This window comes from Callithrix jacchus, chromosome 2, assembly GCF_049354715.1.
Source record: "Callithrix jacchus isolate 240 chromosome 2, calJac240_pri, whole genome shotgun sequence".
NCBI lineage: Eukaryota > Metazoa > Chordata > Mammalia > Primates > Cebidae > Callithrix > Callithrix jacchus.
This window is the reverse complement of record NC_133503.1, coordinates 21,267,396-21,280,680: the sequence shown is the minus strand read 5'-3', so window position 1 is coordinate 21,280,680 and position 13,285 is coordinate 21,267,396. Positions and strand designations below refer to the sequence as shown.

At 42.4% G+C, this 13,285-nt stretch overlaps 1 long non-coding RNA gene across 1 annotated transcript in view; it reads right to left on the bottom strand.

Annotated features, from left to right (window-relative positions):
* Positions 1-1,150: 1,150 nt before the first annotated feature.
* Positions 1,151-13,285, bottom strand: part of LOC144581541 (uncharacterized) — a 163,054-nt gene continuing 150,919 nt past the window's right edge. Inside the window, exon 3 of the long non-coding RNA XR_013532431.1 lies at positions 1,151-3,768. This is a non-coding gene — a long non-coding RNA (uncharacterized LOC144581541). The remainder of the gene's footprint in view (positions 3,769-13,285) is intronic.

Genomic DNA, 13,285 nt, shown 5'->3' with positions numbered 1-13,285 from the left:
TTTATCAAGACAGAAAAAGAAAAAGAAAAAAGATTACAGTTTGTCCCCGCTGTCTGCAGAACAGCTCTCCTGCAACTGGAAGGGTACTGATCCATGTGGGGTTTTTTTTCCTCCCTCTCTTCTTAAAAATTAAGTGCATGTAGGAATACCCTTCGAGATGTGATTTCAGGGGGGAAAAAAATGATGATTAACAGGACAAAAGATCAGGACATTCCAGAACATTGAGATTTCCACATAGCTGCATTTTGGGGTTATGTTTCAAATCTCCCACCACATGTGCTGCTATCTCACATGAAGGGTATCAGGGAGATCACTAATCCCAAGGGAAGGTTTTTCAGTGATGAATTCACACCAGACTGGAGTAAGGTTGGGGAAAGGAAAAAGGAGGCTGAATTCCACTGACAACGGCTAATTGTTGTGACTAATTCAGCTTTTGGAAGGTAGATCTCCATGGAGTATGTGAGCGGCAACATGGTTCCTATTTTAATTAGTGGCACCACAGGGAGAAGATGGGCTTATAATTGAGTAGTTTGCTGATCGGTCAACTTCAACCCATAATCAGACATGCTGAGAAGTGGACATTAACAGGGAGCTTTGACTAGCAGGAAGTCTGCCCCATTAGCATAGCTGGTGTCAAATCAGGTTGTTGTCTTTCCTCTCAATTCTTTCAGGAAGAGGATGCCAAACAAAATGTTTTCTAGACTAACTCTCTCACTCACTCTCCATCTACATCTCTGCTCCAGTTTTGCTTAGCAAATCTGTGCACAGGCATGCTAACGTGAGTTGAATGATTGGCATTTCCACCGTGCAACTTTCCCTCCAAGATTTATTGTTGGGTTTTCTCTTCTCATGCCAACACTGCAACCATCCATCATGGTACACAATCCCCTTGCATAAATGCATCTTAATTTTTGTTTTGAAAAATTCTCTCTCTCACTCTGTGAAATCTGGATGAGACTCTTAGTTAAGGGTTATACTCTCCGTTTTTTCCTCCCACACGCCCCCACCCCCACCAAGAAAGAATTGGAGTTGTGATCCAAATTCGGCCATCTGGATTTTTTTTCTTCAAAAACTTTGACTCTCGAGAAAGATGTCAGAAAAGAAAAATAGTTGAAGCTCAAGTTTCTAGTAGGAAACTATGATCAGATTATTAATTTATTTTCTCTCTCTTACTATCTAAACCCCTAAGTTGTTGGATTCCTCTCCATTTCTTATCCTAATTCTCAATACTTTCCCATATCTGCAAGCCCTTCACTCTCCTCTGTCACCTTCCTCTTTGCTTAAATTAGGCAGAGTGAGTTTCTTTTTTTTTTTGAGATGGAGTTTCGCTCTTGTTACCCAGGCTGGAGTGCAATGGCGCAATCTCGGCTCACTGCAGCCTCCGCCTCCTGGGTTCAGGCAATTCTCCTGCCTCAGCCTCCCGAGTAGCTGGGATTACAGCACGCACCACCGTGCCCAGCTAACTTTTTGTATTTTTAGTAGAGATGGGGTTTCAGCATGTTGACCAGGATGGTCTCGATCTCTTGACCTCGTGATCCACCCGCCTCGGCCTCCCAAAGTGCTGGGATTACAGGCGTGAGCCACCGCGCCCGGCCCAGAGTGAGTCTCTATTGCGTGTAGTTGAGTAACCCCAACTGAGAAGGTATATAGGAGAAAGCGCCCCAATGTACAGCTTAATGTCCATTCTCCACCATCCTTTTCCTATTCCCAGTAAGAAAATGTGTGGAAGGAAAGAAAATCTTACTTGTGGTATGTGAGAAGATAAATTTTAAAATGGGAAGAAATGAAGCACTCTTACTAATGAGTCTGGGTTTAGGGCCTGGCGTGAGTGTCTTCATCCCAGATGTTCTCATGGGATCTGCTTGGAAGCTGCATTCCCATGGGATTCTCACTGTACTTTGGACCATGACAGTGATTTGTCTGGCTTCTCTTCCTGCTCAGTTTTCTGTCAGGGGCCCCCGCTCTCATTCATGCCCTCAACTATTTGGGGTTGACTGCTGATACATGCATAAATGTCATGCAGCATCTATGCATGTCATGCAGCATTTCCCCGCAGGAGGGAGGAAATGCCACTTACCCTCCGTTTCCTGGCTGTATTTTGGGCATGGTTTGTATTAGCTAGCTTAAAGGCAGGGAGTACTGGCATGCCTTCAGATGGGTGTGTTGTACATGTGTGTATGCTGTGTTGCCAAGCTACCCAGGGGCAACACACCCTCAGAGCTTCACTCGCCTGCCCAGCATATTCTTGGTGCCGCTGCTGGGGGTTAAACACTCACCTGGGCTTGGGGAGACCCTAATGTATTTAAAATGTTGTTTCACCTAGAGGTTCAGATCAGGCTGGGGTCAGGAAATTCCAGCAGCCAAAAAAGCCACAATTCCCACCCTATAGATTAGAGACTGTGTGTTCAGAATTTTAAGGAGTGAGCTGAGGCTTTTCCCGAGCTGAGTAGGATTTATACCTTTCACCGGTTATGAACACAGAAGTGAGAAAAATATACATACACGAGGGCGTTCACCATAGTTAGATGGGGGTCAGAGGAAGGAAAGCCAGCTTAGCCAATACACTTTTATAACCACATCAATTCAGGGCTTTCACGGGTTTGATTTTCTTTCAGCCCAATCCACTAAGGAGTTGCTCACGAGTTCTGTGGATTTTCTGCACAATTACAGATTATTGCCATGGCAACAACAGAACCATGTGACAACTTTGCTACCTCAGAGACCAGGAACAGCCACTTACGGGCAACACACATCATCTCATAAATGGGACTCTGTGCCGTTGGCCTCACGTTGTTTTAAGGCTAATCACTGCTTTTTCACGGATGCAGTGTTCCCCCCACCCACTCTATTTTCGTGATCTTTTAAAACAATTTGGATTTGTTCTAAAGCACTTCCATATTTGACTATGTTTATTTGGTCATAATAAAGGTATTATTTTGGTGAATTGGCAAAAGGAAAAAGAGGGACAAAACTTGATGAGTGAAGGCAGATGGGATGCAATGGGCAGAGGAGAAACAATTTTGCTAGCAGATGGTTTTCTTGCCACGATGTTACTGGAGTTGAAACCCATGACAGTACCGAAATTCTGGGTTGGCCACACACAAGAACACACTGGGAATGAAGAAAATTTGCTTTCTTACCGAATGGACTCAACTCTTTTGTCCACGTTGCAGGCACAATGAGAAATGGGGCCATTGGTAATTAAGTTAGAGATGTGATTGAGAAGGGGAACCAGGTAATACTTGTTCTCTGGCAAAACAATCAATTTATTTTTCAGAAACTTATGTCCATAGCCAAAACCCAGACTCTTTCTGCCAAACTTTTCCCTTTAATTTTTTAACCTCTGGGCATTTCAAGGAAAATTGAATCCACATGTTTCAGATTCATTTGCAAATGCAGTTTGCTCAGAGCTGTTTGATGACCAGTATGCCCTTTGACTGTTTTTACGAGCTCAAACTGACTTTCCCCCAAGCTTCTTGCTTCTGAACCAGGAAGTGGCATTTGGAGTTTGTAGCAGAATTCAGAAACAATCATTTTCTAAAGACTTTGCCAAGTGCTGATGCCTCTTTCTGGAACCTGGTAAAGCTAAAAAAGGTTTTCACCCAGGGCATAAGAATAATGGAGGGTAACTTACTGTTTTTACAACTGAAAAGCAGACCCGAGATGGACACGATCCAATTCCTGGATCACATGGCTTCCCCATCGTTCTTTATTACTGATGACATTTGCATGGAACAGATGCTTTCTTTCCCAGGGACATGTCTCCACCTGTGACATAATTCTCTGATTGGAATAATGCTTCTGAGACATGGTTGCAAGTTTAGATTTAACCCTCCCCACAGACAAAATTATAGAAAACACTCTGTTTATTATAAGTGAATCATAGCTGCAAAGAAGAGGGGCCCCTCTTATTATGGATACATGGGATTTGGAAACTGCATGCTTATTCTTTTCTGTCTCAACCATATGACCCAAAACAAAATTCTAACTTCCAGAAAGCCAGGTATGTGTACGGTGTGTGAGTGTGTGTGTGTGTGTGTGTGTGTGTCTGTGTATGTGTGTTCTAGGTATTATTATTTATTTATTTATTTGAGACGGAGTTACACTCTTGTTACCCAGGCTGGAGTGCAATGGTGCAATCTCGGCTCACCGCACCCACCGCCTCCTGGGTTCAGGCAATTCTCCTGCCTCAGCCTCCTGAGTAGCTGGGATTACAGGCATGCGCCACCATGCCCAGCTAATTTTTTGTATTTTTAGTAGAGACGGGGTTTCACCATGTTGACCAGGATGGTCTCGATCTCTTGACCTCGTGATCCACCCGCCTCGGCCTCCCAAAATGCTGGGATTACAGGCTTGAGCCACCGCGCCCGGCCTTATTCTAGGTATTATTAAAAAGATACTCAGTAACAAGGAGAAGATCAATTGGGAAAGATACACAGAGCAGGAAAAATGTCTCTAAGCTGGGGATTTTTCTGAGTTCAGCTCTCAAGTTTCCTTTGAGGCTGCTCTGATAAATTCCACCTGCATTCCAGGACACTCTTGTTAATGAGGAATTAGTCTGAGGAGTTCTCTGGATAAATATTTGTGAGCAAATAACATTCTTCCTGGAAGCTCATTTAATGTGGTGTCTATTTTTTCTTCCTTCTTTTTTTCTCTTCACCAGACTTACAATCCCAGAGAAACTTGCACTAAATTCACATGCCCTATTTTTAACTTTCATCTGGACTTCCTTCTTTTTTTTTCCCCCTTCAAGCATGAGAAACAAGCAAATAATGACCCTTTGTATTGTGTCCAGTGGAAGGTCACCAGCTCAGGGAATTTACTTAAGTTCCCGGGAGAAGTCAGGCCATAAAAGATTCGTGTGCACGGCCTTCAGACTGTGCCCTTTTGGCTGTTAGGTCTGCTAAGTACGTTCACTTCCACTCTACAGACAAAAGCGACCGGTGAATGAATACAGCAATAGTTTCAGCTTTTGTAGAGAAATTGACTGTACATTCATAGCTTGGCTTCATCCTTGGTCCACCCAAATCAAGGAGCTTAAGTGGGTCCCAGGCTGCTGGCATTGCTTTGGTCAGCTACAGTCTCTAGAAGAGGGTGTCGATAGACATGACCAGAGGTTTGAGCTATCAGATTGCTCTTTCACCGTTTTTAAACTATTGCATGGTTTTCCCCCCAGAACATGTTCCTTAGAGTTTATTGGACAGAAGAGGAGAAGAAAGAGAGGAACAAGTATGTCTGTTGGTAGCTTACTGGCAGTTACATCAGGAACCTCAACTCTGCTGTTCTCAGGGCTGAGGGGGCCCATCGAATAACTGACCTATGGGAATGTGCTGATCTACGGGTCACCCATCCCTTCTTATGTGGACAGCTGCTACTCAACTCAAGATGATTTTTGCTACATGGAATAACAGGTCTTTTTTTGGATAAGTCATACATTTATAGTTTTAGATGAAATAGTCTGATTTTAAAATCTTGGGATGTCCTCAAAACTATGACCCTGTATGATGGACTAAAGACGCTAGGTATGTGGAGTGGGTTATGCCTCCTCCAGGTGCTACACAAGCTCATTAGAGCAGGCCAAATGAGTGGAGATGCAGTCAACACAGAAGATCTCCTGGCTGCTTTCAAAACTCCTGATCTCAGTGTCTGACTGTGATGCAAAGTTGTAAGTTACAGGAAACTGTCATTGTGTTCAAGAGGTGGGAGGAGCAGAATGAGGTAGGTGCCCCAGGGAAGGGACAGGAGGAGGAGATTAGTCATGACTTGCACCCTAACTCCAGTGATTCATTTGTGTGGTCAGTTGATATTATCTATCGAGGACCCTATATAGAGAGTATGCTATCATGCACCAGGTTATCAGCACCATGTGGGACATTAGATATTTTGGTGGTAAACCAGAAAGTTATCGCTGCTATCTTCATGTGAGGAACACAGACATATGTGAATAATTACACAAATAAATGCAAACTGTCCAGTGCAATGTGTCCTCCAAAGGAGAGGTGTGGGCTGTGTACATGTATCATTGGAGAATTTGCTCTGGTCAGGGTGGTTGAGAAAGGCACTCCTAAGGGAATAAATCTGACCTATTATGGCAAGGAGGGGTAGGAGTTACCCAGGCACACAGAGGGAGGGAACCACCTTTCAGGCAGAAGAAATAGCCCTTGCAAAGACCCTGTGGCAGAAGGGAACACGATAAAACACGAGAACACGCTTTCAGGATTAGTGTGGCTGGAATGCTGCACAAGTGGGCAAGAACAGACCCAGCCGGCCCTTGTAGGCGGTGTTAAGTAGTTATGACTGATCTTGGATCCAGACAAATTCATCTGAGTGATTTTAACCAAGGAAGTACAGAACTAGGCCCACATCTTGAAAAAATTCATTCTGGTTGCAGAGTGGTGAACAGTTTAATCAGAAGCAAAAGCATAGTCAAGGAGAAATATTAGAAAACGATTGCATTGGACCAGGAGAGATAATGCCAACTCAGACTAGGGTGGCGACTGGAGTCACATGACCGGTACATAAATTGGAGAGTGTCAGGACATACAAACGGTAGGGGAGGGTGGTGCATGTGACAGCTAATTTTATGTGTCAGCTTGGCTAGGTAGTACCTACTTGGCTATAGTACCCACTTACCTAGTCAAACACTAAGCTAGGTGTTTCTGTTGTCATGTTGTTAACATCAATAGCCATTCGGCTTTAATGAGGGAAGGTACCAGTGATGGGATCAGTGGGCCTCATTCAATCAGCTGGAGGCCTTAAGAAGCAAAAACTAAGGTCTCCCAGAGAAGAGAATATTCTGCCTCAAGCTGCAGCATTAAATCCTGCCTAAGTTTCCAGCTTGCCAGGCTGCCGGCAGCCTCCATATGTGCCACTCCCCACGACTGTGAGAGCCATTCCTGGTTCCACGTCTCTGAAGAACCCTGTCTCTGATATAGTACATATTAGAGACGTACTATGACACCTTTAAGATACTCTTGTTCCTTCACACACACACACACACACACACACACACACACACACACACACACCATAAGATCCAAAGGATATCAAATCTATCTCTACAAAGAGATGTTACAGACTCCACCAATCCATTTTTACAGTCTGAATAATGGAGGGGCAGGGAGATATGTCTATAGAAGAAGGACAGGAGTATGATTGAGGGAAGTAGGAAAAAATACAGTCCTTTTAAATAAAAATGGAAATGACCGAACATTTCACAAAATATGAAACACTTTTGTTTGACAAATGAGTCCTTTCATTCTAATGCTTTCTGAGTCCTTAAAGAAAGGAGCAGATGTTGCTAAAAGCCAATGCATTTTCATCTGCACAATCCCTGGAGCCTGAGACTGTCTGGTTTTCCCAGGTTCTCAAGTGCAGAGTTCCTACAGCTGGATCAACGTTAAGGTCTTGGGTGAGAAAGGCTGAGGAAGCTCATGCTTACCACCAAACAAGTCCGCCCAGAAAGTCCAGAGGAAGTGCAATAAATCGATGGCCTCCAGTTTCCATTACTGTGAGCCCTTTAACCCCTGAAGCCAAACAAAAAAGTAAATAAAGTCTAAGAATAGAACTGGCTTTAAATTTTTTTTTTAAAGGAAAAGCTTTCCTTTTGTCTCTGCTTTCCCTCTCCACTTCCCCCTTCCCTCTGTGGTTCTGATCCAGACCTCCTCAGGAGAGAGGCAAGTTTACTATCTGCATGGGCTAGTAACTCCAGGGAAGAGGTCTTTAAGGTGGAGAATCTCATCTGCAGTGCTCCTGCCAAGAAATCCTTTCAACATGGTTGCCTGGTGACTCTCACCCAATCATTATATTCTGGAAATGCAGCAGGTCATTGAGGGAGGAGGTAGAGGGAAAGTAAAGGCAGGGGCCAGTTCAGTGTCGAAGCTGCATCCCCTGAGAATGTCAAGGAAGAGAGGAGCAGGGAACTGGTACATACGGCTTAGCCTGTGTTTGCTGGAATTCTTTTTTCACTTTTGGATCAATAAAAAAAATAGACCAGAGATCAGAGGCAGAAGACCTCACCCAGAATCTGAATCCCCCTAAGATCTATCCAACAAGTGAGAAAGCATGCTCAATCCCTTGCAGGGTATCAGGCAAGCCAATTAAACTCGGTGTCTCAGTTTCTGTCTACAAAACAAAACAAAACAAGGAATGGTAATTCTCATGTATTGAGACTACAGGAGGCAATAGAATTATAATGTTGGAAGTGACTTCAGCTCAATTATTCAAACTCCCAGCTGTTGGAGAAATCCCCTCTCCCTCACCTCTGACCATTGATCACCAGGATCCACCTTTTAACACAGCCATTGGTGCAGAGTGGAGGGAAAAACTTAATCCAGAGCTCATGTGTTTTTCCGTTGGGCAGCTCTGGTTTATTTTGCAAACTTCTTTTCTTTTTGGAGACAGAGTCTTGCTCTGTAGCCCAGACTACAGTGCAGTGGCGCGATCTCAGCTCACTGCAACCTCCACCTCCTGGGTTCAAGCAATTCTCCTGCCTCAGCCTCCTGAGTAGCTGGGATTACAGGTGTGCACCACCACACTTGGCTAAGTATTTTGTATTTTTAGTAGAGACAGGGTTTCACCATGTTGGTCAGGCTGGTCTTGAACTCCTGACCTCATGATCCACCCCACCTCAGCCTCCCAAAGTGCTGGAATTGCAGGTGTCTGGCCTAACTTGTGTCTGACCTAACTTCTTTTCTCTATAAGGACAAGAGTCTTTCCTCTAAGCTCTACTGAGCAGGGAGGAAGTACTCTTGGTGGTACTTAGATCCAACATGGTTTATTATAAAGCTGTCAATTTACTGGACATCTTCTGTTATCAAAAGCCCCGCCTTCTAGTTCAACTCACCATGAAATAATTCATCAACTATATATATATATATATATATATACACACACATATACATATATATGCTATATAAACACATAAAATATCTCAGAAGCAGTGTGAGAGCATAAAATCAGCTAGAAGAAATGGCTCAACTTAAACAGGGCATTAGGTGGTATTCACAAACTAGTTCTAGAAATGATCAGAAATTCCCAGTCGAATCAAAGATTGATATCAAAGACTCAGAGATACCTCAAGGCCAGCATCTCCAGAGAGGATTGGAACTGATTGGAACTGAAGCTCTAGCTCTTCCCCATACATTTGAGTGAGCACTTTAAATCTCCAAAGACTGAACTATAAAGAGAAATTAGTTTATTAATAATTCACAGACTTCAAGGAAAAAAATGTCAAAAGCATATGCTAAGGAACAAAGCTGATTTTATTTTTCCTATTTAGAATAAAGTGTAGAGAAGTTGAAGTGCCAGGCTCAAAAATTGAATTTGGTCTTTTTTTTTTTGCCTTGTCTTCATGTTTTTAAAAAAGTGTTTCTAATAAAATATATGTGAGCATTTAGTCTGATTTTCCTCTGCATACTTCAAGTTTTTCAAATCCTCTGAGGTTTGTGGAGAGTGTCAAAAGCAGAATACTTTATTCAATACTTTAATAGTTTGAGATATTTTCATGGTGAAGTTATTAGCCAAGCATACTTAATTGGAGTTTGTGAATTCAAGGCAACATATTCAAGAATGGTGCGAAAGAAAGAAATATTTAAAATGTGGATTCAAAATGATTCCACCAAATTGATTAAGCGATCAAGTCATTCTCCAAGGGAAGCCCCTTGTGAATGTGAGAATAAGGGATACGTTTGTTCAGAGGTCTACCAGACTGGGATGTTTTTGAGGGCAGACATTTTGCCTAATTTCTTTTGGCATCCCAGGGCTCAGTCATCAGCCAGTTACTGCACTGTCTAGGTTTCCCCAGTGTGGCTGAAAACCCGACTGACATGAGGAAATGGATGGGAACTAGAGTAAGCGTGTCTTCCTTCTTCCTGAACAGGGGGGTCTTCCCTTTCCTCAGAGGAAGAGCCACATGCCTGCAGAGGAAGGGGTGCCTCCTCCCCCACACTGCTACTGCAACTGTCCCCTCTCTCAATGTTTTCCCATACAGTGGATCATTTTCATTGTCTCTGAAAATAGCTCTCGTCTTAATCAAACCCTTGACTCCAATACTCTTACACCTACAACCAATTTTCTTGGCTTATTTTAAAACAAAATGTATTTTTAAAAACTGTCTTGTAATTCCATTTGTAGTTTCTAATATTCTTTCTCAAACCCATTCTAAACATGCTTCAGTCTCCACTACTCTAGTGAGAGAAAAAATTTGTCATTATCTGAGATTATACCTCTGCATTTTGATCTATCTTTTTTTCCAATTTTTATTGCATTTTAGGTTTTGGGGTACAAATGAGGAACATGCAAGATTGTTGCATAGGGACACACATGGCAGTGTGATGTGCTGCCTTCCTCCCCATCACCTTATTTTCTTTATTAACATGTAATCTCCATGAAAAGAACTCAGCTTTGTTCACAGTGGTAACATATAAGTGAATGAGTAAAGAGAGATATTTCTCTTTTATATGAAACTCATGTGCAATCCCAGCTTTGTCCCATAGATGGATAAACAGTATGTTAATACATAAAATCACTGCTGGAGAAACTACTCTTTGAACAGTCACCTTTTGAGAAATGAGTGCTGGAGAAAGCTTCCTATTTGGAAGCAGAATTTCAGGCTTACAACCCCATCATGAAGGATAGTATGGGTATGTAGCAAGCAGTAAATACATATTGAGTTGATGTACTCACAGCATAAGATGATTATCCCATATAATGCTATAGTGTTTTTTGCTAAGTAGTATAATCTGGAGCAAGGGTAATGCATCTTGGACTTGAGCCGAGCAGCCCCAAATGTACAGCAAATTGAAGGAACTGCCTCAGGCTTTGCACTTTAGGGTGATGGCAAGGCAGCTGCCAGTCCTCAGCATGGAAACACTTCTTAGGACTCCCAGATTTGTTGTTCTCTTTTGTGATAACAATTCCCAATTTAATTCCTTATCTTTTTGCTTTAGGTCAGGGATGGCAAATGAGATACATCTTATAGGTAGAATCTGTTTGAGCCCATCATCAAATATTTAATTCAACAAATATTTATGCATACTTACAAATAAAAGCACTGTTTTAGATGCAGGGGATAACACAGTTAAAAAAAAAAAAAAAAAAAGCCCTGCCCTGTCGCAGTTTGCATTCTAGTGGTTGGTGATTGCTAAAACTGGGCTGAGCAGTAAAGATTCTGTTACCTATCGGTAGTGTGTGCGAGAGGTTTGCCATTCTGGGTATAGATTTTGTGTATCATATCCACCTGTGTTTCTAAGTCAACCCATTCATTGGTTTCTAAAAATGACTTAACCCCACTGCAGGCTCAGCCATACTCCCGCCTATAGGTCCAAACTAACCTCTAATTAGAAGGAACTTAAGGACACCTAGGTCAGTAGTGTTTCTTCAAGTCAGCATTTGCCGCTAAGCTCAGCTAGATGTTTTACTCGGTCCTATTAGCTGTTTTCTTGCTTAGTTCTTTTCTGACTACGTCAAGTCCTGATACCCCAAAGCTTCCTATCTTTTCACCTACCTCTCAGTTCCCATCTTGGTTCTCCCATTTGTCTACTTACTCATTTATCCATGCAAGAAATATTTACTCAGCAGCTACTATGTGCCAGGCCCTGTTCTATGCACCAAGAAGGCTGTGCTGACCAGAACAGGTGTCCTCCTTGCTCTCAAGGAATTGATGTTCCAGAAGCAAGACAAAAATAAACAGGCAACTTTATAAGCTAATTTCAGATACTTTACATGACTGAGGTAACAATAGGGTAATTTAGTTAGGTTTATTAGAAGAGCACCATCTTAGGAGATGCAATTGAAGATGAAACCTGAAGGAGGAAGAAGAGTCAGATGCAGGAAATGGGACCTCTAATACAGTAAGCCCCAATTTTCCAAGGCGGAAACCAGCTTGGCCTGTTCATGATTTTTCATGACGACTAAACTAGAATGAATGAAGGGAGGGTAGCAAGAGGTGAGACGAAAAGACAGGCAGGAGACAGACCAGGGAGGTTTCCAGAATGTGCTGAGGATGATGTTTGCCTTTCTATCTGGAACGTTCACTCATTTCTCACTGCCAGACTTTCCAGGCGCCATGATAACCCATCTTCCAAAGTTTCTACGAATGGGACCTGGAATCAGACATGTCCAGTAACAATGGCTCAGTACTGAGACCTCTCAATGTATCGCTCCACTTTCTTGTGAGTCTGTTCTGGAGCCTTCACTGTACATGTTGTGATCTAGCCCACTTCCAATCAGACCCTGCAGCAGATTCCATGGCTCAAAGCTCCCCTTGTTCCTCACTCTTTTCAGGTTCCCAGATTTCATCAGATGAAAACCATCGGACAAGGAAAAAGTATGCCTAAGGAGGATTTGTTTCTGACAATTACTTGAAGCACTTTGTGACAGGGCAGCCTCAGTTACAAAGTGGTCCCAAAGCATAGGCCCCTGGGGTAGTCCTATAGCAAGGCTCTAATTACTCTTTCTGAGTTATTTCAAAGACTTTGAGCCTCGGGGCATTGACTATTAAAACTTCTCAGTTTAAGGAAGCTCCTTAACAGAGACAGTTTATTCAATGATTTAGGGTTCTCTTCTAGAACCCCTGCCCCCGCCTTATCCTCACCACCCATCATTTGGTCTGCTCTTCTGTTGCTACAGAGCAAATCCACTGGTTCTTTAAGACTGTCCTGTTTATTACTTAGAAATAATCTCAGAATAATCAACACTTTAAACCATTATTAATTTTACCCCAGTTTCCTCCCTCTCTGTCCAAGTTACCTTGTGAACGTACCTGCTATATCTCCTTAATTCCTTCTCTTCTATGATCTCCTGATAGCATAGTTTTCGATCATTTTTAACTTATAGTTTTGCCAGTGCCTGGTGCTGCGTGTTCAAATATCATAACCAAAGGACAGATGGGAAAATCTAAGTTTTTAAACTCTTTGGTAATGTTTCACTGAATCCAGGTTTTCAGGGTTTAATTCCAATAGTGACATCACAATTTACAAGACCAAAGAGAAGTATCAAAAAAAAAAAGAAATGAAGAAATTTCCAGATAATGACAAGAATTTTGAAATGGAACTACTGTTTTCTAATACCATGGATGTACTAGAATCATACCTAGCAAACTAGATACAGATACTTTGCATCTAAGATCTGGTAACAGAGGTGGTTGTTTCTAGCATTTGCTTCCATGCAAACGGTTGAAAGACCTGCCAAAACACCACATGAGACAAAATCTTTAGAAATGTATCGAAGATAGACTTGACAAAGCTTTTTTGTGTTGATTTTCCTTGGGTGAGCGTTCTGGAAA